The sequence below is a fragment of the Mytilus trossulus genome, chromosome 9 (genome assembly GCF_036588685.1).
Source record: "Mytilus trossulus isolate FHL-02 chromosome 9, PNRI_Mtr1.1.1.hap1, whole genome shotgun sequence".
Lineage (NCBI taxonomy): Eukaryota > Metazoa > Mollusca > Bivalvia > Mytilida > Mytilidae > Mytilus > Mytilus trossulus.
In genome coordinates this window covers 63,141,169-63,163,743 of record NC_086381.1, presented here as the reverse complement: position 1 = coordinate 63,163,743, position 22,575 = coordinate 63,141,169, and the positions used below count along the sequence as shown (strand labels likewise).

General features: G+C 34.7%; 19 non-coding genes across 19 annotated transcripts; all 19 read left to right on the top strand.

Annotated features, from left to right (window-relative positions):
• The first annotated feature begins 755 nt into the window (after positions 1-755).
• LOC134685726 (U2 spliceosomal RNA) lies at positions 756-948 on the top strand. Its single transcript, XR_010101351.1, has one exon. It is a non-coding gene; the product is annotated as a U2 spliceosomal RNA (small nuclear RNA).
• Positions 949-1,925: 977 nt separating this feature from the next.
• LOC134685725 (U2 spliceosomal RNA) lies at positions 1,926-2,118 on the top strand. The gene has a single exon (XR_010101350.1). It is a non-coding gene; the product is annotated as a U2 spliceosomal RNA (small nuclear RNA).
• A 977-nt stretch (positions 2,119-3,095) lies between these two features.
• On the top strand, positions 3,096-3,288 carry LOC134685724 (U2 spliceosomal RNA). The gene has a single exon (XR_010101349.1). It is a non-coding gene; the product is annotated as a U2 spliceosomal RNA (small nuclear RNA).
• Positions 3,289-4,265: 977 nt separating this feature from the next.
• Positions 4,266-4,458, top strand: LOC134685723 (U2 spliceosomal RNA). Its single transcript, XR_010101348.1, has one exon. It is a non-coding gene; the product is annotated as a U2 spliceosomal RNA (small nuclear RNA).
• Positions 4,459-5,435: 977 nt separating this feature from the next.
• LOC134685722 (U2 spliceosomal RNA) lies at positions 5,436-5,628 on the top strand. Its single transcript, XR_010101347.1, has one exon. It is a non-coding gene; the product is annotated as a U2 spliceosomal RNA (small nuclear RNA).
• Positions 5,629-6,605: 977 nt separating this feature from the next.
• On the top strand, positions 6,606-6,798 carry LOC134685720 (U2 spliceosomal RNA). The gene has a single exon (XR_010101345.1). It is a non-coding gene; the product is annotated as a U2 spliceosomal RNA (small nuclear RNA).
• A 977-nt stretch (positions 6,799-7,775) lies between these two features.
• LOC134685719 (U2 spliceosomal RNA) lies at positions 7,776-7,968 on the top strand. Its single transcript, XR_010101344.1, has one exon. It is a non-coding gene; the product is annotated as a U2 spliceosomal RNA (small nuclear RNA).
• Positions 7,969-8,945: 977 nt separating this feature from the next.
• On the top strand, positions 8,946-9,138 carry LOC134685718 (U2 spliceosomal RNA). Its single transcript, XR_010101343.1, has one exon. It is a non-coding gene; the product is annotated as a U2 spliceosomal RNA (small nuclear RNA).
• A 977-nt stretch (positions 9,139-10,115) lies between these two features.
• On the top strand, positions 10,116-10,308 carry LOC134685717 (U2 spliceosomal RNA). Its single transcript, XR_010101342.1, has one exon. It is a non-coding gene; the product is annotated as a U2 spliceosomal RNA (small nuclear RNA).
• Positions 10,309-11,285: 977 nt separating this feature from the next.
• Positions 11,286-11,478, top strand: LOC134685715 (U2 spliceosomal RNA). Its single transcript, XR_010101341.1, has one exon. It is a non-coding gene; the product is annotated as a U2 spliceosomal RNA (small nuclear RNA).
• A 976-nt stretch (positions 11,479-12,454) lies between these two features.
• On the top strand, positions 12,455-12,647 carry LOC134685714 (U2 spliceosomal RNA). Its single transcript, XR_010101340.1, has one exon. It is a non-coding gene; the product is annotated as a U2 spliceosomal RNA (small nuclear RNA).
• A 977-nt stretch (positions 12,648-13,624) lies between these two features.
• Positions 13,625-13,817, top strand: LOC134685713 (U2 spliceosomal RNA). Its single transcript, XR_010101339.1, has one exon. It is a non-coding gene; the product is annotated as a U2 spliceosomal RNA (small nuclear RNA).
• A 977-nt stretch (positions 13,818-14,794) lies between these two features.
• LOC134685712 (U2 spliceosomal RNA) lies at positions 14,795-14,987 on the top strand. Its single transcript, XR_010101338.1, has one exon. It is a non-coding gene; the product is annotated as a U2 spliceosomal RNA (small nuclear RNA).
• Positions 14,988-15,964: 977 nt separating this feature from the next.
• LOC134685711 (U2 spliceosomal RNA) lies at positions 15,965-16,157 on the top strand. The gene has a single exon (XR_010101337.1). It is a non-coding gene; the product is annotated as a U2 spliceosomal RNA (small nuclear RNA).
• A 977-nt stretch (positions 16,158-17,134) lies between these two features.
• Positions 17,135-17,327, top strand: LOC134685710 (U2 spliceosomal RNA). The gene has a single exon (XR_010101336.1). It is a non-coding gene; the product is annotated as a U2 spliceosomal RNA (small nuclear RNA).
• Positions 17,328-18,304: 977 nt separating this feature from the next.
• Positions 18,305-18,497, top strand: LOC134685708 (U2 spliceosomal RNA). Its single transcript, XR_010101334.1, has one exon. It is a non-coding gene; the product is annotated as a U2 spliceosomal RNA (small nuclear RNA).
• Positions 18,498-19,474: 977 nt separating this feature from the next.
• Positions 19,475-19,667, top strand: LOC134685707 (U2 spliceosomal RNA). The gene has a single exon (XR_010101333.1). It is a non-coding gene; the product is annotated as a U2 spliceosomal RNA (small nuclear RNA).
• Positions 19,668-20,644: 977 nt separating this feature from the next.
• Positions 20,645-20,837, top strand: LOC134685706 (U2 spliceosomal RNA). The gene has a single exon (XR_010101332.1). It is a non-coding gene; the product is annotated as a U2 spliceosomal RNA (small nuclear RNA).
• Positions 20,838-21,813: 976 nt separating this feature from the next.
• On the top strand, positions 21,814-22,007 carry LOC134685819 (U2 spliceosomal RNA). Its single transcript, XR_010101440.1, has one exon. It is a non-coding gene; the product is annotated as a U2 spliceosomal RNA (small nuclear RNA).
• The last annotated feature ends 568 nt before the right edge of the window (positions 22,008-22,575 follow it).

Below are 22,575 nucleotides of genomic sequence, written 5' to 3'. Positions count from 1 at the left end.
AATAATGTGATGGGTTTTTTTTTTTCTCTTTCTCTCTCTCGCTTGTATTCATAACAGCATATGTCAGTGTAATAATGTATTCTCGTTCCTTTAAAACAAACTCTATATAAATTTTTAGCGTTACGGAAAAACGCGGGGAAAAGAATTACGTCCCCTTCTACTGTTTCAATCATCGTTAATAGCGACGTCGCCTCAGAACGAGGGCAAACGATGGAAACTACAGTCGGCCGGTAAGTTTTTTCCTCCTTTTAAAATTAATTTAAACATAGCTGTACCGGTTAATTCCTTTAAAAAATAGAACAGATGAACTGTTTGTGTGTTTTTTATTTAAACGACAGAGTGAAAAGTCCGTGCTGATTGTGAAAAAGCGTTGAATTTATTTTGTGATCAATGAAATTTTCAAGGCTTTGAAATCTGCGTTCGTCGGACATAGAATGAATTAAAATTGTCATGTTGTTTTGTTCGATTAAGATTAAATACGAATACGTATACGTATGACATACGTTTAAAAATGCATTCTCCCTTTTATTGCGACTTGCCGTATTTCACAAGCCGCTTTTTTTATTTTCACACCAGTTTTGTCATGCAGAAATCGTTTCATGCTGTTGGGTAATTAAAGCAAAGCAAGATCTCGTGTTTCGTGTGCTTTTTGTATATACATTTGCAAAATTTGTGTAGCTTGTTTTAAAATTAAAACACCGTGTCTGAGTAAGACATAGGATTTATAGGCTTTGGAAACTCGGAAACATTTGAGTATCGCTTCTCGGCCTTTTGGCTAAGATCAAAGTGTAGTATCTGTTCTTATCAGCTTAATATCTGATACGTACCCCATGTGGGTACTTCGATATTAAACTGATTTTTGCAACTAGGTGAGATGTTAGGTGCTTGCACCGCTCTTGCCACGAGTTGGCCTGGTATTGCAGTACCTCCAGGATCGGCTCACTCCCCATTTCGGGGAGAAAATTAAAATAGAAAAATAGCTCCTTCTATAGTCTGAGAAACAGCCCCAGTAAAATATTCTCTAATACTTTTTCTATATTATTTTATGTTATGTATTGTATAGTTTTACTCATTGTTGTAAATTAATTCTACTTCTCGCGCATGTAAAATAAATCGCATATTATTTTATTTGTTTATGTCTGTTCTCTGAAAAGTATTTTTTTCTTTTCTAATAATGTGATGGGTTTTTTTTTTTCTCTTTCTCTCTCTCGCTTGTATTCATAACAGCATATGTCAGTGTAATAATGTATTCTCGTTCCTTTAAAACAAACTCTATATAAATTTTTAGCGTTACGGAAAAACGCGGGGAAAAGAATTACGTCCCCTTCTACTGTTTCAATCATCGTTAATAGCGACGTCGCCTCAGAACGAGGGCAAACGATGGAAACTACAGTCGGCCGGTAAGTTTTTTCCTCCTTTTAAAATTAATTTAAACATAGCTGTACCGGTTAATTCCTTTAAAAAATAGAACAGATGAACTGTTTGTGTGTTTTTTATTTAAACGACAGAGTGAAAAGTCCGTGCTGATTGTGAAAAAGCGTTGAATTTATTTTGTGATCAATGAAATTTTCAAGGCTTTGAAATCTGCGTTCGTCGGACATAGAATGAATTAAAATTGTCATGTTGTTTTGTTCGATTAAGATTAAATACGAATACGTATACGTATGACATACGTTTAAAAATGCATTCTCCCTTTTATTGCGACTTGCCGTATTTCACAAGCCGCTTTTTTTATTTTCACACCAGTTTTGTCATGCAGAAATCGTTTCATGCTGTTGGGTAATTAAAGCAAAGCAAGATCTCGTGTTTCGTGTGCTTTTTGTATATACATTTGCAAAATTTGTGTAGCTTGTTTTAAAATTAAAACACCGTGTCTGAGTAAGACATAGGATTTATAGGCTTTGGAAACTCGGAAACATTTGAGTATCGCTTCTCGGCCTTTTGGCTAAGATCAAAGTGTAGTATCTGTTCTTATCAGCTTAATATCTGATACGTACCCCATGTGGGTACTTCGATATTAAACTGATTTTTGCAACTAGGTGAGATGTTAGGTGCTTGCACCGCTCTTGCCACGAGTTGGCCTGGTATTGCAGTACCTCCAGGATCGGCTCACTCCCCATTTCGGGGAGAAAATTAAAATAGAAAAATAGCTCCTTCTATAGTCTGAGAAACAGCCCCAGTAAAATATTCTCTAATACTTTTTCTATATTATTTTATGTTATGTATTGTATAGTTTTACTCATTGTTGTAAATTAATTCTACTTCTCGCGCATGTAAAATAAATCGCATATTATTTTATTTGTTTATGTCTGTTCTCTGAAAAGTATTTTTTTCTTTTCTAATAATGTGATGGGTTTTTTTTTTTCTCTTTCTCTCTCTCGCTTGTATTCATAACAGCATATGTCAGTGTAATAATGTATTCTCGTTCCTTTAAAACAAACTCTATATAAATTTTTAGCGTTACGGAAAAACGCGGGGAAAAGAATTACGTCCCCTTCTACTGTTTCAATCATCGTTAATAGCGACGTCGCCTCAGAACGAGGGCAAACGATGGAAACTACAGTCGGCCGGTAAGTTTTTTCCTCCTTTTAAAATTAATTTAAACATAGCTGTACCGGTTAATTCCTTTAAAAAATAGAACAGATGAACTGTTTGTGTGTTTTTTATTTAAACGACAGAGTGAAAAGTCCGTGCTGATTGTGAAAAAGCGTTGAATTTATTTTGTGATCAATGAAATTTTCAAGGCTTTGAAATCTGCGTTCGTCGGACATAGAATGAATTAAAATTGTCATGTTGTTTTGTTCGATTAAGATTAAATACGAATACGTATACGTATGACATACGTTTAAAAATGCATTCTCCCTTTTATTGCGACTTGCCGTATTTCACAAGCCGCTTTTTTTATTTTCACACCAGTTTTGTCATGCAGAAATCGTTTCATGCTGTTGGGTAATTAAAGCAAAGCAAGATCTCGTGTTTCGTGTGCTTTTTGTATATACATTTGCAAAATTTGTGTAGCTTGTTTTAAAATTAAAACACCGTGTCTGAGTAAGACATAGGATTTATAGGCTTTGGAAACTCGGAAACATTTGAGTATCGCTTCTCGGCCTTTTGGCTAAGATCAAAGTGTAGTATCTGTTCTTATCAGCTTAATATCTGATACGTACCCCATGTGGGTACTTCGATATTAAACTGATTTTTGCAACTAGGTGAGATGTTAGGTGCTTGCACCGCTCTTGCCACGAGTTGGCCTGGTATTGCAGTACCTCCAGGATCGGCTCACTCCCCATTTCGGGGAGAAAATTAAAATAGAAAAATAGCTCCTTCTATAGTCTGAGAAACAGCCCCAGTAAAATATTCTCTAATACTTTTTCTATATTATTTTATGTTATGTATTGTATAGTTTTACTCATTGTTGTAAATTAATTCTACTTCTCGCGCATGTAAAATAAATCGCATATTATTTTATTTGTTTATGTCTGTTCTCTGAAAAGTATTTTTTTCTTTTCTAATAATGTGATGGGTTTTTTTTTTTCTCTTTCTCTCTCTCGCTTGTATTCATAACAGCATATGTCAGTGTAATAATGTATTCTCGTTCCTTTAAAACAAACTCTATATAAATTTTTAGCGTTACGGAAAAACGCGGGGAAAAGAATTACGTCCCCTTCTACTGTTTCAATCATCGTTAATAGCGACGTCGCCTCAGAACGAGGGCAAACGATGGAAACTACAGTCGGCCGGTAAGTTTTTTCCTCCTTTTAAAATTAATTTAAACATAGCTGTACCGGTTAATTCCTTTAAAAAATAGAACAGATGAACTGTTTGTGTGTTTTTTATTTAAACGACAGAGTGAAAAGTCCGTGCTGATTGTGAAAAAGCGTTGAATTTATTTTGTGATCAATGAAATTTTCAAGGCTTTGAAATCTGCGTTCGTCGGACATAGAATGAATTAAAATTGTCATGTTGTTTTGTTCGATTAAGATTAAATACGAATACGTATACGTATGACATACGTTTAAAAATGCATTCTCCCTTTTATTGCGACTTGCCGTATTTCACAAGCCGCTTTTTTTATTTTCACACCAGTTTTGTCATGCAGAAATCGTTTCATGCTGTTGGGTAATTAAAGCAAAGCAAGATCTCGTGTTTCGTGTGCTTTTTGTATATACATTTGCAAAATTTGTGTAGCTTGTTTTAAAATTAAAACACCGTGTCTGAGTAAGACATAGGATTTATAGGCTTTGGAAACTCGGAAACATTTGAGTATCGCTTCTCGGCCTTTTGGCTAAGATCAAAGTGTAGTATCTGTTCTTATCAGCTTAATATCTGATACGTACCCCATGTGGGTACTTCGATATTAAACTGATTTTTGCAACTAGGTGAGATGTTAGGTGCTTGCACCGCTCTTGCCACGAGTTGGCCTGGTATTGCAGTACCTCCAGGATCGGCTCACTCCCCATTTCGGGGAGAAAATTAAAATAGAAAAATAGCTCCTTCTATAGTCTGAGAAACAGCCCCAGTAAAATATTCTCTAATACTTTTTCTATATTATTTTATGTTATGTATTGTATAGTTTTACTCATTGTTGTAAATTAATTCTACTTCTCGCGCATGTAAAATAAATCGCATATTATTTTATTTGTTTATGTCTGTTCTCTGAAAAGTATTTTTTTCTTTTCTAATAATGTGATGGGTTTTTTTTTTTCTCTTTCTCTCTCTCGCTTGTATTCATAACAGCATATGTCAGTGTAATAATGTATTCTCGTTCCTTTAAAACAAACTCTATATAAATTTTTAGCGTTACGGAAAAACGCGGGGAAAAGAATTACGTCCCCTTCTACTGTTTCAATCATCGTTAATAGCGACGTCGCCTCAGAACGAGGGCAAACGATGGAAACTACAGTCGGCCGGTAAGTTTTTTCCTCCTTTTAAAATTAATTTAAACATAGCTGTACCGGTTAATTCCTTTAAAAAATAGAACAGATGAACTGTTTGTGTGTTTTTTATTTAAACGACAGAGTGAAAAGTCCGTGCTGATTGTGAAAAAGCGTTGAATTTATTTTGTGATCAATGAAATTTTCAAGGCTTTGAAATCTGCGTTCGTCGGACATAGAATGAATTAAAATTGTCATGTTGTTTTGTTCGATTAAGATTAAATACGAATACGTATACGTATGACATACGTTTAAAAATGCATTCTCCCTTTTATTGCGACTTGCCGTATTTCACAAGCCGCTTTTTTTATTTTCACACCAGTTTTGTCATGCAGAAATCGTTTCATGCTGTTGGGTAATTAAAGCAAAGCAAGATCTCGTGTTTCGTGTGCTTTTTGTATATACATTTGCAAAATTTGTGTAGCTTGTTTTAAAATTAAAACACCGTGTCTGAGTAAGACATAGGATTTATAGGCTTTGGAAACTCGGAAACATTTGAGTATCGCTTCTCGGCCTTTTGGCTAAGATCAAAGTGTAGTATCTGTTCTTATCAGCTTAATATCTGATACGTACCCCATGTGGGTACTTCGATATTAAACTGATTTTTGCAACTAGGTGAGATGTTAGGTGCTTGCACCGCTCTTGCCACGAGTTGGCCTGGTATTGCAGTACCTCCAGGATCGGCTCACTCCCCATTTCGGGGAGAAAATTAAAATAGAAAAATAGCTCCTTCTATAGTCTGAGAAACAGCCCCAGTAAAATATTCTCTAATACTTTTTCTATATTATTTTATGTTATGTATTGTATAGTTTTACTCATTGTTGTAAATTAATTCTACTTCTCGCGCATGTAAAATAAATCGCATATTATTTTATTTGTTTATGTCTGTTCTCTGAAAAGTATTTTTTTCTTTTCTAATAATGTGATGGGTTTTTTTTTTTCTCTTTCTCTCTCTCGCTTGTATTCATAACAGCATATGTCAGTGTAATAATGTATTCTCGTTCCTTTAAAACAAACTCTATATAAATTTTTAGCGTTACGGAAAAACGCGGGGAAAAGAATTACGTCCCCTTCTACTGTTTCAATCATCGTTAATAGCGACGTCGCCTCAGAACGAGGGCAAACGATGGAAACTACAGTCGGCCGGTAAGTTTTTTCCTCCTTTTAAAATTAATTTAAACATAGCTGTACCGGTTAATTCCTTTAAAAAATAGAACAGATGAACTGTTTGTGTGTTTTTTATTTAAACGACAGAGTGAAAAGTCCGTGCTGATTGTGAAAAAGCGTTGAATTTATTTTGTGATCAATGAAATTTTCAAGGCTTTGAAATCTGCGTTCGTCGGACATAGAATGAATTAAAATTGTCATGTTGTTTTGTTCGATTAAGATTAAATACGAATACGTATACGTATGACATACGTTTAAAAATGCATTCTCCCTTTTATTGCGACTTGCCGTATTTCACAAGCCGCTTTTTTTATTTTCACACCAGTTTTGTCATGCAGAAATCGTTTCATGCTGTTGGGTAATTAAAGCAAAGCAAGATCTCGTGTTTCGTGTGCTTTTTGTATATACATTTGCAAAATTTGTGTAGCTTGTTTTAAAATTAAAACACCGTGTCTGAGTAAGACATAGGATTTATAGGCTTTGGAAACTCGGAAACATTTGAGTATCGCTTCTCGGCCTTTTGGCTAAGATCAAAGTGTAGTATCTGTTCTTATCAGCTTAATATCTGATACGTACCCCATGTGGGTACTTCGATATTAAACTGATTTTTGCAACTAGGTGAGATGTTAGGTGCTTGCACCGCTCTTGCCACGAGTTGGCCTGGTATTGCAGTACCTCCAGGATCGGCTCACTCCCCATTTCGGGGAGAAAATTAAAATAGAAAAATAGCTCCTTCTATAGTCTGAGAAACAGCCCCAGTAAAATATTCTCTAATACTTTTTCTATATTATTTTATGTTATGTATTGTATAGTTTTACTCATTGTTGTAAATTAATTCTACTTCTCGCGCATGTAAAATAAATCGCATATTATTTTATTTGTTTATGTCTGTTCTCTGAAAAGTATTTTTTTCTTTTCTAATAATGTGATGGGTTTTTTTTTTTCTCTTTCTCTCTCTCGCTTGTATTCATAACAGCATATGTCAGTGTAATAATGTATTCTCGTTCCTTTAAAACAAACTCTATATAAATTTTTAGCGTTACGGAAAAACGCGGGGAAAAGAATTACGTCCCCTTCTACTGTTTCAATCATCGTTAATAGCGACGTCGCCTCAGAACGAGGGCAAACGATGGAAACTACAGTCGGCCGGTAAGTTTTTTCCTCCTTTTAAAATTAATTTAAACATAGCTGTACCGGTTAATTCCTTTAAAAAATAGAACAGATGAACTGTTTGTGTGTTTTTTATTTAAACGACAGAGTGAAAAGTCCGTGCTGATTGTGAAAAAGCGTTGAATTTATTTTGTGATCAATGAAATTTTCAAGGCTTTGAAATCTGCGTTCGTCGGACATAGAATGAATTAAAATTGTCATGTTGTTTTGTTCGATTAAGATTAAATACGAATACGTATACGTATGACATACGTTTAAAAATGCATTCTCCCTTTTATTGCGACTTGCCGTATTTCACAAGCCGCTTTTTTTATTTTCACACCAGTTTTGTCATGCAGAAATCGTTTCATGCTGTTGGGTAATTAAAGCAAAGCAAGATCTCGTGTTTCGTGTGCTTTTTGTATATACATTTGCAAAATTTGTGTAGCTTGTTTTAAAATTAAAACACCGTGTCTGAGTAAGACATAGGATTTATAGGCTTTGGAAACTCGGAAACATTTGAGTATCGCTTCTCGGCCTTTTGGCTAAGATCAAAGTGTAGTATCTGTTCTTATCAGCTTAATATCTGATACGTACCCCATGTGGGTACTTCGATATTAAACTGATTTTTGCAACTAGGTGAGATGTTAGGTGCTTGCACCGCTCTTGCCACGAGTTGGCCTGGTATTGCAGTACCTCCAGGATCGGCTCACTCCCCATTTCGGGGAGAAAATTAAAATAGAAAAATAGCTCCTTCTATAGTCTGAGAAACAGCCCCAGTAAAATATTCTCTAATACTTTTTCTATATTATTTTATGTTATGTATTGTATAGTTTTACTCATTGTTGTAAATTAATTCTACTTCTCGCGCATGTAAAATAAATCGCATATTATTTTATTTGTTTATGTCTGTTCTCTGAAAAGTATTTTTTTCTTTTCTAATAATGTGATGGGTTTTTTTTTTTCTCTTTCTCTCTCTCGCTTGTATTCATAACAGCATATGTCAGTGTAATAATGTATTCTCGTTCCTTTAAAACAAACTCTATATAAATTTTTAGCGTTACGGAAAAACGCGGGGAAAAGAATTACGTCCCCTTCTACTGTTTCAATCATCGTTAATAGCGACGTCGCCTCAGAACGAGGGCAAACGATGGAAACTACAGTCGGCCGGTAAGTTTTTTCCTCCTTTTAAAATTAATTTAAACATAGCTGTACCGGTTAATTCCTTTAAAAAATAGAACAGATGAACTGTTTGTGTGTTTTTTATTTAAACGACAGAGTGAAAAGTCCGTGCTGATTGTGAAAAAGCGTTGAATTTATTTTGTGATCAATGAAATTTTCAAGGCTTTGAAATCTGCGTTCGTCGGACATAGAATGAATTAAAATTGTCATGTTGTTTTGTTCGATTAAGATTAAATACGAATACGTATACGTATGACATACGTTTAAAAATGCATTCTCCCTTTTATTGCGACTTGCCGTATTTCACAAGCCGCTTTTTTTATTTTCACACCAGTTTTGTCATGCAGAAATCGTTTCATGCTGTTGGGTAATTAAAGCAAAGCAAGATCTCGTGTTTCGTGTGCTTTTTGTATATACATTTGCAAAATTTGTGTAGCTTGTTTTAAAATTAAAACACCGTGTCTGAGTAAGACATAGGATTTATAGGCTTTGGAAACTCGGAAACATTTGAGTATCGCTTCTCGGCCTTTTGGCTAAGATCAAAGTGTAGTATCTGTTCTTATCAGCTTAATATCTGATACGTACCCCATGTGGGTACTTCGATATTAAACTGATTTTTGCAACTAGGTGAGATGTTAGGTGCTTGCACCGCTCTTGCCACGAGTTGGCCTGGTATTGCAGTACCTCCAGGATCGGCTCACTCCCCATTTCGGGGAGAAAATTAAAATAGAAAAATAGCTCCTTCTATAGTCTGAGAAACAGCCCCAGTAAAATATTCTCTAATACTTTTTCTATATTATTTTATGTTATGTATTGTATAGTTTTACTCATTGTTGTAAATTAATTCTACTTCTCGCGCATGTAAAATAAATCGCATATTATTTTATTTGTTTATGTCTGTTCTCTGAAAAGTATTTTTTTCTTTTCTAATAATGTGATGGGTTTTTTTTTTTCTCTTTCTCTCTCTCGCTTGTATTCATAACAGCATATGTCAGTGTAATAATGTATTCTCGTTCCTTTAAAACAAACTCTATATAAATTTTTAGCGTTACGGAAAAACGCGGGGAAAAGAATTACGTCCCCTTCTACTGTTTCAATCATCGTTAATAGCGACGTCGCCTCAGAACGAGGGCAAACGATGGAAACTACAGTCGGCCGGTAAGTTTTTTCCTCCTTTTAAAATTAATTTAAACATAGCTGTACCGGTTAATTCCTTTAAAAAATAGAACAGATGAACTGTTTGTGTGTTTTTTATTTAAACGACAGAGTGAAAAGTCCGTGCTGATTGTGAAAAAGCGTTGAATTTATTTTGTGATCAATGAAATTTTCAAGGCTTTGAAATCTGCGTTCGTCGGACATAGAATGAATTAAAATTGTCATGTTGTTTTGTTCGATTAAGATTAAATACGAATACGTATACGTATGACATACGTTTAAAAATGCATTCTCCCTTTTATTGCGACTTGCCGTATTTCACAAGCCGCTTTTTTTATTTTCACACCAGTTTTGTCATGCAGAAATCGTTTCATGCTGTTGGGTAATTAAAGCAAAGCAAGATCTCGTGTTTCGTGTGCTTTTTGTATATACATTTGCAAAATTTGTGTAGCTTGTTTTAAAATTAAAACACCGTGTCTGAGTAAGACATAGGATTTATAGGCTTTGGAAACTCGGAAACATTTGAGTATCGCTTCTCGGCCTTTTGGCTAAGATCAAAGTGTAGTATCTGTTCTTATCAGCTTAATATCTGATACGTACCCCATGTGGGTACTTCGATATTAAACTGATTTTTGCAACTAGGTGAGATGTTAGGTGCTTGCACCGCTCTTGCCACGAGTTGGCCTGGTATTGCAGTACCTCCAGGATCGGCTCACTCCCCATTTCGGGGAGAAAATTAAAATAGAAAAATAGCTCCTTCTATAGTCTGAGAAACAGCCCCAGTAAAATATTCTCTAATACTTTTTCTATATTATTTTATGTTATGTATTGTATAGTTTTACTCATTGTTGTAAATTAATTCTACTTCTCGCGCATGTAAAATAAATCGCATATTATTTTATTTGTTTATGTCTGTTCTCTGAAAAGTATTTTTTTCTTTTCTAATAATGTGATGGGTTTTTTTTTTTCTCTTTCTCTCTCTCGCTTGTATTCATAACAGCATATGTCAGTGTAATAATGTATTCTCGTTCCTTTAAAACAAACTCTATATAAATTTTTAGCGTTACGGAAAAACGCGGGGAAAAGAATTACGTCCCCTTCTACTGTTTCAATCATCGTTAATAGCGACGTCGCCTCAGAACGAGGGCAAACGATGGAAACTACAGTCGGCCGGTAAGTTTTTTCCTCCTTTTAAAATTAATTTAAACATAGCTGTACCGGTTAATTCCTTTAAAAAATAGAACAGATGAACTGTTTGTGTGTTTTTTATTTAAACGACAGAGTGAAAAGTCCGTGCTGATTGTGAAAAAGCGTTGAATTTATTTTGTGATCAATGAAATTTTCAAGGCTTTGAAATCTGCGTTCGTCGGACATAGAATGAATTAAAATTGTCATGTTGTTTTGTTCGATTAAGATTAAATACGAATACGTATACGTATGACATACGTTTAAAAATGCATTCTCCCTTTTATTGCGACTTGCCGTATTTCACAAGCCGCTTTTTTTATTTTCACACCAGTTTTGTCATGCAGAAATCGTTTCATGCTGTTGGGTAATTAAAGCAAAGCAAGATCTCGTGTTTCGTGTGCTTTTTGTATATACATTTGCAAAATTTGTGTAGCTTGTTTTAAAATTAAAACACCGTGTCTGAGTAAGACATAGGATTTATAGGCTTTGGAAACTCGGAAACATTTGAGTATCGCTTCTCGGCCTTTTGGCTAAGATCAAAGTGTAGTATCTGTTCTTATCAGCTTAATATCTGATACGTACCCCATGTGGGTACTTCGATATTAAACTGATTTTTGCAACTAGGTGAGATGTTAGGTGCTTGCACCGCTCTTGCCACGAGTTGGCCTGGTATTGCAGTACCTCCAGGATCGGCTCACTCCCCATTTCGGGGAGAAAATTAAAATAGAAAAATAGCTCCTTCTATAGTCTGAGAAACAGCCCCAGTAAAATATTCTCTAATACTTTTTCTATATTATTTTATGTTATGTATTGTATAGTTTTACTCATTGTTGTAAATTAATTCTACTTCTCGCGCATGTAAAATAAATCGCATATTATTTTATTTGTTTATGTCTGTTCTCTGAAAAGTATTTTTTTCTTTTCTAATAATGTGATGGGTTTTTTTTTTTCTCTTTCTCTCTCTCGCTTGTATTCATAACAGCATATGTCAGTGTAATAATGTATTCTCGTTCCTTTAAAACAAACTCTATATAAATTTTTAGCGTTACGGAAAAACGCGGGGAAAAGAATTACGTCCCCTTCTACTGTTTCAATCATCGTTAATAGCGACGTCGCCTCAGAACGAGGGCAAACGATGGAAACTACAGTCGGCCGGTAAGTTTTTTCCTCCTTTTAAAATTAATTTAAACATAGCTGTACCGGTTAATTCCTTTAAAAAATAGAACAGATGAACTGTTTGTGTTTTTTTATTTAAACGACAGAGTGAAAAGTCCGTGCTGATTGTGAAAAAGCGTTGAATTTATTTTGTGATCAATGAAATTTTCAAGGCTTTGAAATCTGCGTTCGTCGGACATAGAATGAATTAAAATTGTCATGTTGTTTTGTTCGATTAAGATTAAATACGAATACGTATACGTATGACATACGTTTAAAAATGCATTCTCCCTTTTATTGCGACTTGCCGTATTTCACAAGCCGCTTTTTTTATTTTCACACCAGTTTTGTCATGCAGAAATCGTTTCATGCTGTTGGGTAATTAAAGCAAAGCAAGATCTCGTGTTTCGTGTGCTTTTTGTATATACATTTGCAAAATTTGTGTAGCTTGTTTTAAAATTAAAACACCGTGTCTGAGTAAGACATAGGATTTATAGGCTTTGGAAACTCGGAAACATTTGAGTATCGCTTCTCGGCCTTTTGGCTAAGATCAAAGTGTAGTATCTGTTCTTATCAGCTTAATATCTGATACGTACCCCATGTGGGTACTTCGATATTAAACTGATTTTTGCAACTAGGTGAGATGTTAGGTGCTTGCACCGCTCTTGCCACGAGTTGGCCTGGTATTGCAGTACCTCCAGGATCGGCTCACTCCCCATTTCGGGGAGAAAATTAAAATAGAAAAATAGCTCCTTCTATAGTCTGAGAAACAGCCCCAGTAAAATATTCTCTAATACTTTTTCTATATTATTTTATGTTATGTATTGTATAGTTTTACTCATTGTTGTAAATTAATTCTACTTCTCGCGCATGTAAAATAAATCGCATATTATTTTATTTGTTTATGTCTGTTCTCTGAAAAGTATTTTTTTCTTTTCTAATAATGTGATGGGTTTTTTTTTTTCTCTTTCTCTCTCTCGCTTGTATTCATAACAGCATATGTCAGTGTAATAATGTATTCTCGTTCCTTTAAAACAAACTCTATATAAATTTTTAGCGTTACGGAAAAACGCGGGGAAAAGAATTACGTCCCCTTCTACTGTTTCAATCATCGTTAATAGCGACGTCGCCTCAGAACGAGGGCAAACGATGGAAACTACAGTCGGCCGGTAAGTTTTTTCCTCCTTTTAAAATTAATTTAAACATAGCTGTACCGGTTAATTCCTTTAAAAAATAGAACAGATGAACTGTTTGTGTGTTTTTTATTTAAACGACAGAGTGAAAAGTCCGTGCTGATTGTGAAAAAGCGTTGAATTTATTTTGTGATCAATGAAATTTTCAAGGCTTTGAAATCTGCGTTCGTCGGACATAGAATGAATTAAAATTGTCATGTTGTTTTGTTCGATTAAGATTAAATACGAATACGTATACGTATGACATACGTTTAAAAATGCATTCTCCCTTTTATTGCGACTTGCCGTATTTCACAAGCCGCTTTTTTTATTTTCACACCAGTTTTGTCATGCAGAAATCGTTTCATGCTGTTGGGTAATTAAAGCAAAGCAAGATCTCGTGTTTCGTGTGCTTTTTGTATATACATTTGCAAAATTTGTGTAGCTTGTTTTAAAATTAAAACACCGTGTCTGAGTAAGACATAGGATTTATAGGCTTTGGAAACTCGGAAACATTTGAGTATCGCTTCTCGGCCTTTTGGCTAAGATCAAAGTGTAGTATCTGTTCTTATCAGCTTAATATCTGATACGTACCCCATGTGGGTACTTCGATATTAAACTGATTTTTGCAACTAGGTGAGATGTTAGGTGCTTGCACCGCTCTTGCCACGAGTTGGCCTGGTATTGCAGTACCTCCAGGATCGGCTCACTCCCCATTTCGGGGAGAAAATTAAAATAGAAAAATAGCTCCTTCTATAGTCTGAGAAACAGCCCCAGTAAAATATTCTCTAATACTTTTTCTATATTATTTTATGTTATGTATTGTATAGTTTTACTCATTGTTGTAAATTAATTCTACTTCTCGCGCATGTAAAATAAATCGCATATTATTTTATTTGTTTATGTCTGTTCTCTGAAAAGTATTTTTTTCTTTTCTAATAATGTGATGGGTTTTTTTTTTTCTCTTTCTCTCTCTCGCTTGTATTCATAACAGCATATGTCAGTGTAATAATGTATTCTCGTTCCTTTAAAACAAACTCTATATAAATTTTTAGCGTTACGGAAAAACGCGGGGAAAAGAATTACGTCCCCTTCTACTGTTTCAATCATCGTTAATAGCGACGTCGCCTCAGAACGAGGGCAAACGATGGAAACTACAGTCGGCCGGTAAGTTTTTTCCTCCTTTTAAAATTAATTTAAACATAGCTGTACCGGTTAATTCCTTTAAAAAATAGAACAGATGAACTGTTTGTGTGTTTTTTATTTAAACGACAGAGTGAAAAGTCCGTGCTGATTGTGAAAAAGCGTTGAATTTATTTTGTGATCAATGAAATTTTCAAGGCTTTGAAATCTGCGTTCGTCGGACATAGAATGAATTAAAATTGTCATGTTGTTTTGTTCGATTAAGATTAAATACGAATACGTATACGTATGACATACGTTTAAAAATGCATTCTCCCTTTTATTGCGACTTGCCGTATTTCACAAGCCGCTTTTTTTATTTTCACACCAGTTTTGTCATGCAGAAATCGTTTCATGCTGTTGGGTAATTAAAGCAAAGCAAGATCTCGTGTTTCGTGTGCTTTTTGTATATACATTTGCAAAATTTGTGTAGCTTGTTTTAAAATTAAAACACCGTGTCTGAGTAAGACATAGGATTTATAGGCTTTGGAAACTCGGAAACATTTGAGTATCGCTTCTCGGCCTTTTGGCTAAGATCAAAGTGTAGTATCTGTTCTTATCAGCTTAATATCTGATACGTACCCCATGTGGGTACTTCGATATTAAACTGATTTTTGCAACTAGGTGAGATGTTAGGTGCTTGCACCGCTCTTGCCACGAGTTGGCCTGGTATTGCAGTACCTCCAGGATCGGCTCACTCCCCATTTCGGGGAGAAAATTAAAATAGAAAAATAGCTCCTTCTATAGTCTGAGAAACAGCCCCAGTAAAATATTCTCTAATACTTTTTCTATATTATTTTATGTTATGTATTGTATAGTTTTACTCATTGTTGTAAATTAATTCTACTTCTCGCGCATGTAAAATAAATCGCATATTATTTTATTTGTTTATGTCTGTTCTCTGAAAAGTATTTTTTTCTTTTCTAATAATGTGATGGGTTTTTTTTTTTCTCTTTCTCTCTCTCGCTTGTATTCATAACAGCATATGTCAGTGTAATAATGTATTCTCGTTCCTTTAAAACAAACTCTATATAAATTTTTAGCGTTACGGAAAAACGCGGGGAAAAGAATTACGTCCCCTTCTACTGTTTCAATCATCGTTAATAGCGACGTCGCCTCAGAACGAGGGCAAACGATGGAAACTACAGTCGGCCGGTAAGTTTTTTCCTCCTTTTAAAATTAATTTAAACATAGCTGTACCGGTTAATTCCTTTAAAAAATAGAACAGATGAACTGTTTGTGTGTTTTTTATTTAAACGACAGAGTGAAAAGTCCGTGCTGATTGTGAAAAAGCGTTGAATTTATTTTGTGATCAATGAAATTTTCAAGGCTTTGAAATCTGCGTTCGTCGGACATAGAATGAATTAAAATTGTCATGTTGTTTTGTTCGATTAAGATTAAATACGAATACGTATACGTATGACATACGTTTAAAAATGCATTCTCCCTTTTATTGCGACTTGCCGTATTTCACAAGCCGCTTTTTTTATTTTCACACCAGTTTTGTCATGCAGAAATCGTTTCATGCTGTTGGGTAATTAAAGCAAAGCAAGATCTCGTGTTTCGTGTGCTTTTTGTATATACATTTGCAAAATTTGTGTAGCTTGTTTTAAAATTAAAACACCGTGTCTGAGTAAGACATAGGATTTATAGGCTTTGGAAACTCGGAAACATTTGAGTATCGCTTCTCGGCCTTTTGGCTAAGATCAAAGTGTAGTATCTGTTCTTATCAGCTTAATATCTGATACGTACCCCATGTGGGTACTTCGATATTAAACTGATTTTTGCAACTAGGTGAGATGTTAGGTGCTTGCACCGCTCTTGCCACGAGTTGGCCTGGTATTGCAGTACCTCCAGGATCGGCTCACTCCCCATTTCGGGGAGAAAATTAAAATAGAAAAATAGCTCCTTCTATAGTCTGAGAAACAGCCCCAGTAAAATATTCTCTAATACTTTTTCTATATTATTTTATGTTATGTATTGTATAGTTTTACTCATTGTTGTAAATTAATTCTACTTCTCGCGCATGTAAAATAAATCGCATATTATTTTATTTGTTTATGTCTGTTCTCTGAAAAGTATTTTTTTCTTTTCTAATAATGTGATGGGTTTTTTTTTTTCTCTTTCTCTCTCTCGCTTGTATTCATAACAGCATATGTCAGTGTAATAATGTATTCTCGTTCCTTTAAAACAAACTCTATATAAATTTTTAGCGTTACGGAAAAACGCGGGGAAAAGAATTACGTCCCCTTCTACTGTTTCAATCATCGTTAATAGCGACGTCGCCTCAGAACGAGGGCAAACGATGGAAACTACAGTCGGCCGGTAAGTTTTTTCCTCCTTTTAAAATTAATTTAAACATAGCTGTACCGGTTAATTCCTTTAAAAAATAGAACAGATGAACTGTTTGTGTGTTTTTTATTTAAACGACAGAGTGAAAAGTCCGTGCTGATTGTGAAAAAGCGTTGAATTTATTTTGTGATCAATGAAATTTTCAAGGCTTTGAAATCTGCGTTCGTCGGACATAGAATGAATTAAAATTGTCATGTTGTTTTGTTCGATTAAGATTAAATACGAATACGTATACGTATGACATACGTTTAAAAATGCATTCTCCCTTTTATTGCGACTTGCCGTATTTCACAAGCCGCTTTTTTTATTTTCACACCAGTTTTGTCATGCAGAAATCGTTTCATGCTGTTGGGTAATTAAAGCAAAGCAAGATCTCGTGTTTCGTGTGCTTTTTGTATATACATTTGCAAAATTTGTGTAGCTTGTTTTAAAATTAAAACACCGTGTCTGAGTAAGACATAGGATTTATAGGCTTTGGAAACTCGGAAACATTTGAGTATCGCTTCTCGGCCTTTTGGCTAAGATCAAAGTGTAGTATCTGTTCTTATCAGCTTAATATCTGATACGTACCCCATGTGGGTACTTCGATATTAAACTGATTTTTGCAACTAGGTGAGATGTTAGGTGCTTGCACCGCTCTTGCCACGAGTTGGCCTGGTATTGCAGTACCTCCAGGATCGGCTCACTCCCCATTTCGGGGAGAAAATTAAAATAGAAAAATAGCTCCTTCTATAGTCTGAGAAACAGCCCCAGTAAAATATTCTCTAATACTTTTTCTATATTATTTTATGTTATGTATTGTATAGTTTTACTCATTGTTGTAAATTAATTCTACTTCTCGCGCATGTAAAATAAATCGCATATTATTTTATTTGTTTATGTCTGTTCTCTGAAAAGTATTTTTTTCTTTTCTAATAATGTGATGGGTTTTTTTTTTTCTCTTTCTCTCTCTCGCTTGTATTCATAACAGCATATGTCAGTGTAATAATGTATTCTCGTTCCTTTAAAACAAACTCTATATAAATTTTTAGCGTTACGGAAAAACGCGGGGAAAAGAATTACGTCCCCTTCTACTGTTTCAATCATCGTTAATAGCGACGTCGCCTCAGAACGAGGGCAAACGATGGAAACTACAGTCGGCCGGTAAGTTTTTTCCTCCTTTTAAAATTAATTTAAACATAGCTGTACCGGTTAATTCCTTTAAAAAATAGAACAGATGAACTGTTTGTGTGTTTTTTATTTAAACGACAGAGTGAAAAGTCCGTGCTGATTGTGAAAAAGCGTTGAATTTATTTTGTGATCAATGAAATTTTCAAGGCTTTGAAATCTGCGTTCGTCGGACATAGAATGAATTAAAATTGTCATGTTGTTTTGTTCGATTAAGATTAAATACGAATACGTATACGTATGACATACGTTTAAAAATGCATTCTCCCTTTTATTGCGACTTGCCGTATTTCACAAGCCGCTTTTTTTATTTTCACACCAGTTTTGTCATGCAGAAATCGTTTCATGCTGTTGGGTAATTAAAGCAAAGCAAGATCTCGTGTTTCGTGTGCTTTTTGTATATACATTTGCAAAATTTGTGTAGCTTGTTTTAAAATTAAAACACCGTGTCTGAGTAAGACATAGGATTTATAGGCTTTGGAAACTCGGAAACATTTGAGTATCGCTTCTCGGCCTTTTGGCTAAGATCAAAGTGTAGTATCTGTTCTTATCAGCTTAATATCTGATACGTACCCCATGTGGGTACTTCGATATTAAACTGATTTTTGCAACTAGGTGAGATGTTAGGTGCTTGCACCGCTCTTGCCACGAGTTGGCCTGGTATTGCAGTACCTCCAGGATCGGCTCACTCCCCATTTCGGGGAGAAAATTAAAATAGAAAAATAGCTCCTTCTATAGTCTGAGAAACAGCCCCAGTAAAATATTCTCTAATACTTTTTCTATATTATTTTATGTTATGTATTGTATAGTTTTACTCATTGTTGTAAATTAATTCTACTTCTCGCGCATGTAAAATAAATCGCATATTATTTTATTTGTTTATGTCTGTTCTCTGAAAAGTATTTTTTTCTTTTCTAATAATGTGATGGGTTTTTTTTTTTCTCTTTCTCTCTCTCGCTTGTATTCATAACAGCATATGTCAGTGTAATAATGTATTCTCGTTCCTTTAAAACAAACTCTATATAAATTTTTAGCGTTACGGAAAAACGCGGGGAAAAGAATTACGTCCCCTTCTACTGTTTCAATCATCGTTAATAGCGACGTCGCCTCAGAACGAGGGCAAACGATGGAAACTACAGTCGGCCGGTAAGTTTTTTCCTCCTTTTAAAATTAATTTAAACATAGCTGTACCGGTTAATTCCTTTAAAAAATAGAACAGATGAACTGTTTGTGTGTTTTTTATTTAAACGACAGAGTGAAAAGTCCGTGCTGATTGTGAAAAAGCGTTGAATTTATTTTGTGATCAATGAAATTTTCAAGGCTTTGAAATCTGCGTTCGTCGGACATAGAATGAATTAAAATTGTCATGTTGTTTTGTTCGATTAAGATTAAATACGAATACGTATACGTATGACATACGTTTAAAAATGCATTCTCCCTTTTATTGCGACTTGCCGTATTTCACAAGCCGCTTTTTTTATTTTCACACCAGTTTTGTCATGCAGAAATCGTTTCATGCTGTTGGGTAATTAAAGCAAAGCAAGATCTCGTGTTTCGTGTGCTTTTTGTATATACATTTGCAAAATTTGTGTAGCTTGTTTTAAAATTAAAACACCGTGTCTGAGTAAGACATAGGATTTATAGGCTTTGGAAACTCGGAAACATTTGAGTATCGCTTCTCGGCCTTTTGGCTAAGATCAAAGTGTAGTATCTGTTCTTATCAGCTTAATATCTGATACGTACCCCATGTGGGTACTTCGATATTAAACTGATTTTTGCAACTAGGTGAGATGTTAGGTGCTTGCACCGCTCTTGCCACGAGTTGGCCTGGTATTGCAGTACCTCCAGGATCGGCTCACTCCCCATTTCGGGGAGAAAATTAAAATAGAAAAATAGCTCCTTCTATAGTCTGAGAAACAGCCCCAGTAAAATATTCTCTAATACTTTTTCTATATTATTTTATGTTATGTATTGTATAGTTTTACTCATTGTTGTAAATTAATTCTACTTCTCGCGCATGTAAAATAAATCGCATATTATTTTATTTGTTTATGTCTGTTCTCTGAAAAGTATTTTTTTCTTTTCTAATAATGTGATGGGTTTTTTTTTTTCTCTTTCTCTCTCTCGCTTGTATTCATAACAGCATATGTCAGTGTAATAATGTATTCTCGTTCCTTTAAAACAAACTCTATATAAATTTTTAGCGTTACGGAAAAACGCGGGGAAAAGAATTACGTCCCCTTCTACTGTTTCAATCATCGTTAATAGCGACGTCGCCTCAGAACGAGGGCAAACGATGGAAACTACAGTCGGCCGGTAAGTTTTTTCCTCCTTTTAAAATTAATTTAAACATAGCTGTACCGGTTAATTCCTTTAAAAAATAGAACAGATGAACTGTTTGTGTGTTTTTTATTTAAACGACAGAGTGAAAAGTCCGTGCTGATTGTGAAAAAGCGTTGAATTTATTTTGTGATCAATGAAATTTTCAAGGCTTTGAAATCTGCGTTCGTCGGACATAGAATGAATTAAAATTGTCATGTTGTTTTGTTCGATTAAGATTAAATACGAATACGTATACGTATGACATACGTTTAAAAATGCATTCTCCCTTTTATTGCGACTTGCCGTATTTCACAAGCCGCTTTTTTTATTTTCACACCAGTTTTGTCATGCAGAAATCGTTTCATGCTGTTGGGTAATTAAAGCAAAGCAAGATCTCGTGTTTCGTGTGCTTTTTGTATATACATTTGCAAAATTTGTGTAGCTTGTTTTAAAATTAAAACACCGTGTCTGAGTAAGACATAGGATTTATAGGCTTTGGAAACTCGGAAACATTTGAGTATCGCTTCTCGGCCTTTTGGCTAAGATCAAAGTGTAGTATCTGTTCTTATCAGCTTAATATCTGATACGTACCCCATGTGGGTACTTCGATATTAAACTGATTTTTGCAACTAGGTGAGATGTTAGGTGCTTGCACCGCTCTTGCCACGAGTTGGCCTGGTATTGCAGTACCTCCAGGATCGGCTCACTCCCCATTTCGGGGAGAAAATTAAAATAGAAAAATAGCTCCTTCTATAGTCTGAGAAACAGCCCCAGTAAAATATTCTCTAATACTTTTTCTATATTATTTTATGTTATGTATTGTATAGTTTTACTCATTGTTGTAAATTAATTCTACTTCTCGCGCATGTAAAATAAATCGCATATTATTTTATTTGTTTATGTCTGTTCTCTGAAAAGTATTTTTTTCTTTTCTAATAATGTGATGGGTTTTTTTTTTTCTCTTTCTCTCTCTCGCTTGTATTCATAACAGCATATGTCAGTGTAATAATGTATTCTCGTTCCTTTAAAACAAACTCTATATAAATTTTTAGCGTTACGGAAAAACGCGGGGAAAAGAATTACGTCCCCTTCTACTGTTTCAATCATCGTTAATAGCGACGTCGCCTCAGAACGAGGGCAAACGATGGAAACTACAGTCGGCCGGTAAGTTTTTTCCTCCTTTTAAAATTAATTTAAACATAGCTGTACCGGTTAATTCCTTTAAAAAATAGAACAGATGAACTGTTTGTGTGTTTTTTATTTAAACGACAGAGTGAAAAGTCGTGCTGATTGTGAAAAAGCGTTGAATTTATTTTGTGATCAATGAAATTTTCAAGGCTTTGAAATCTGCGTTCGTCGGACATAGAATGAATTAAAATTGTCATGTTGTTTTGTTCGATTAAGATTAAATACGAATACGTATACGTATGACATACGTTTAAAAATGCATTCTCCCTTTTATTGCGACTTGCCGTATTTCACAAGCCGCTTTTTTTATTTTCACACCAGTTTTGTCATGCAGAAATCGTTTCATGCTGTTGGGTAATTAAAGCAAAGCAAGATCTCGTGTTTCGTGTGCTTTTTGTATATACATTTGCAAAATTTGTGTAGCTTGTTTTAAAATTAAAACACCGTGTCTGAGTAAGACATAGGATTTATAGGCTTTGGAAACTCGGAAACATTTGAGTATCGCTTCTCGGCCTTTTGGCTAAGATCAAAGTGTAGTATCTGTTCTTATCAGCTTAATATCTGATACGTACCCCATGTGGGTACTTCGATATTAAACTGATTTTTGCAACTAGGTGAGATGTTAGGTGCTTGCACCGCTCTTGCCACGAGTTGGGCCTGGTATTGCAGTACCTCCAGGATCGGCTCACTCCCCATTTCGGGGAGAAAATTAAAATAGAAAAATAGCTCCTTCTATAGTCTGAGAAACAGCCCCAGTAAAATATTCTCTAATACTTTTTCTATATTATTTTATGTTATGTATTGTATAGTTTTACTCATTGTTGTAAATTATTCTACTTCTCGCGCATGTAAAATAAATCGCATATTATTTATTTTTTTATGTCTGTTCTCTGAAAAGTATTTTTTTCTTTTCTAATAATGTGATGGTTTTTTTTTTTCTCTTTTTCTCTCTCGCTTGTATTCATAACAGCATATGTCAGTGTAATAATGTATTCTCGTTCCTTTAAAACAAACTCTATATAAATTTTTAGCGTTACGGAAAAACGCGGGGAAAATAATTACGTCCCCTTCTACTGTTTCAATCATCGTTAATAGCGACGTCGCCTCAGAACGAGGGCAAACGATGGAAACTACAGTCGGCCGGTAAGTTTTTTTCCTCCTTTTAAAATTAATTTAAACATAGCTGTACCGGTTAATTCCTTTAAAAAATAGAACAGATGAACTGTTTGTGTGTTTTTTATTTAAACGACAGAGTGAAAAGT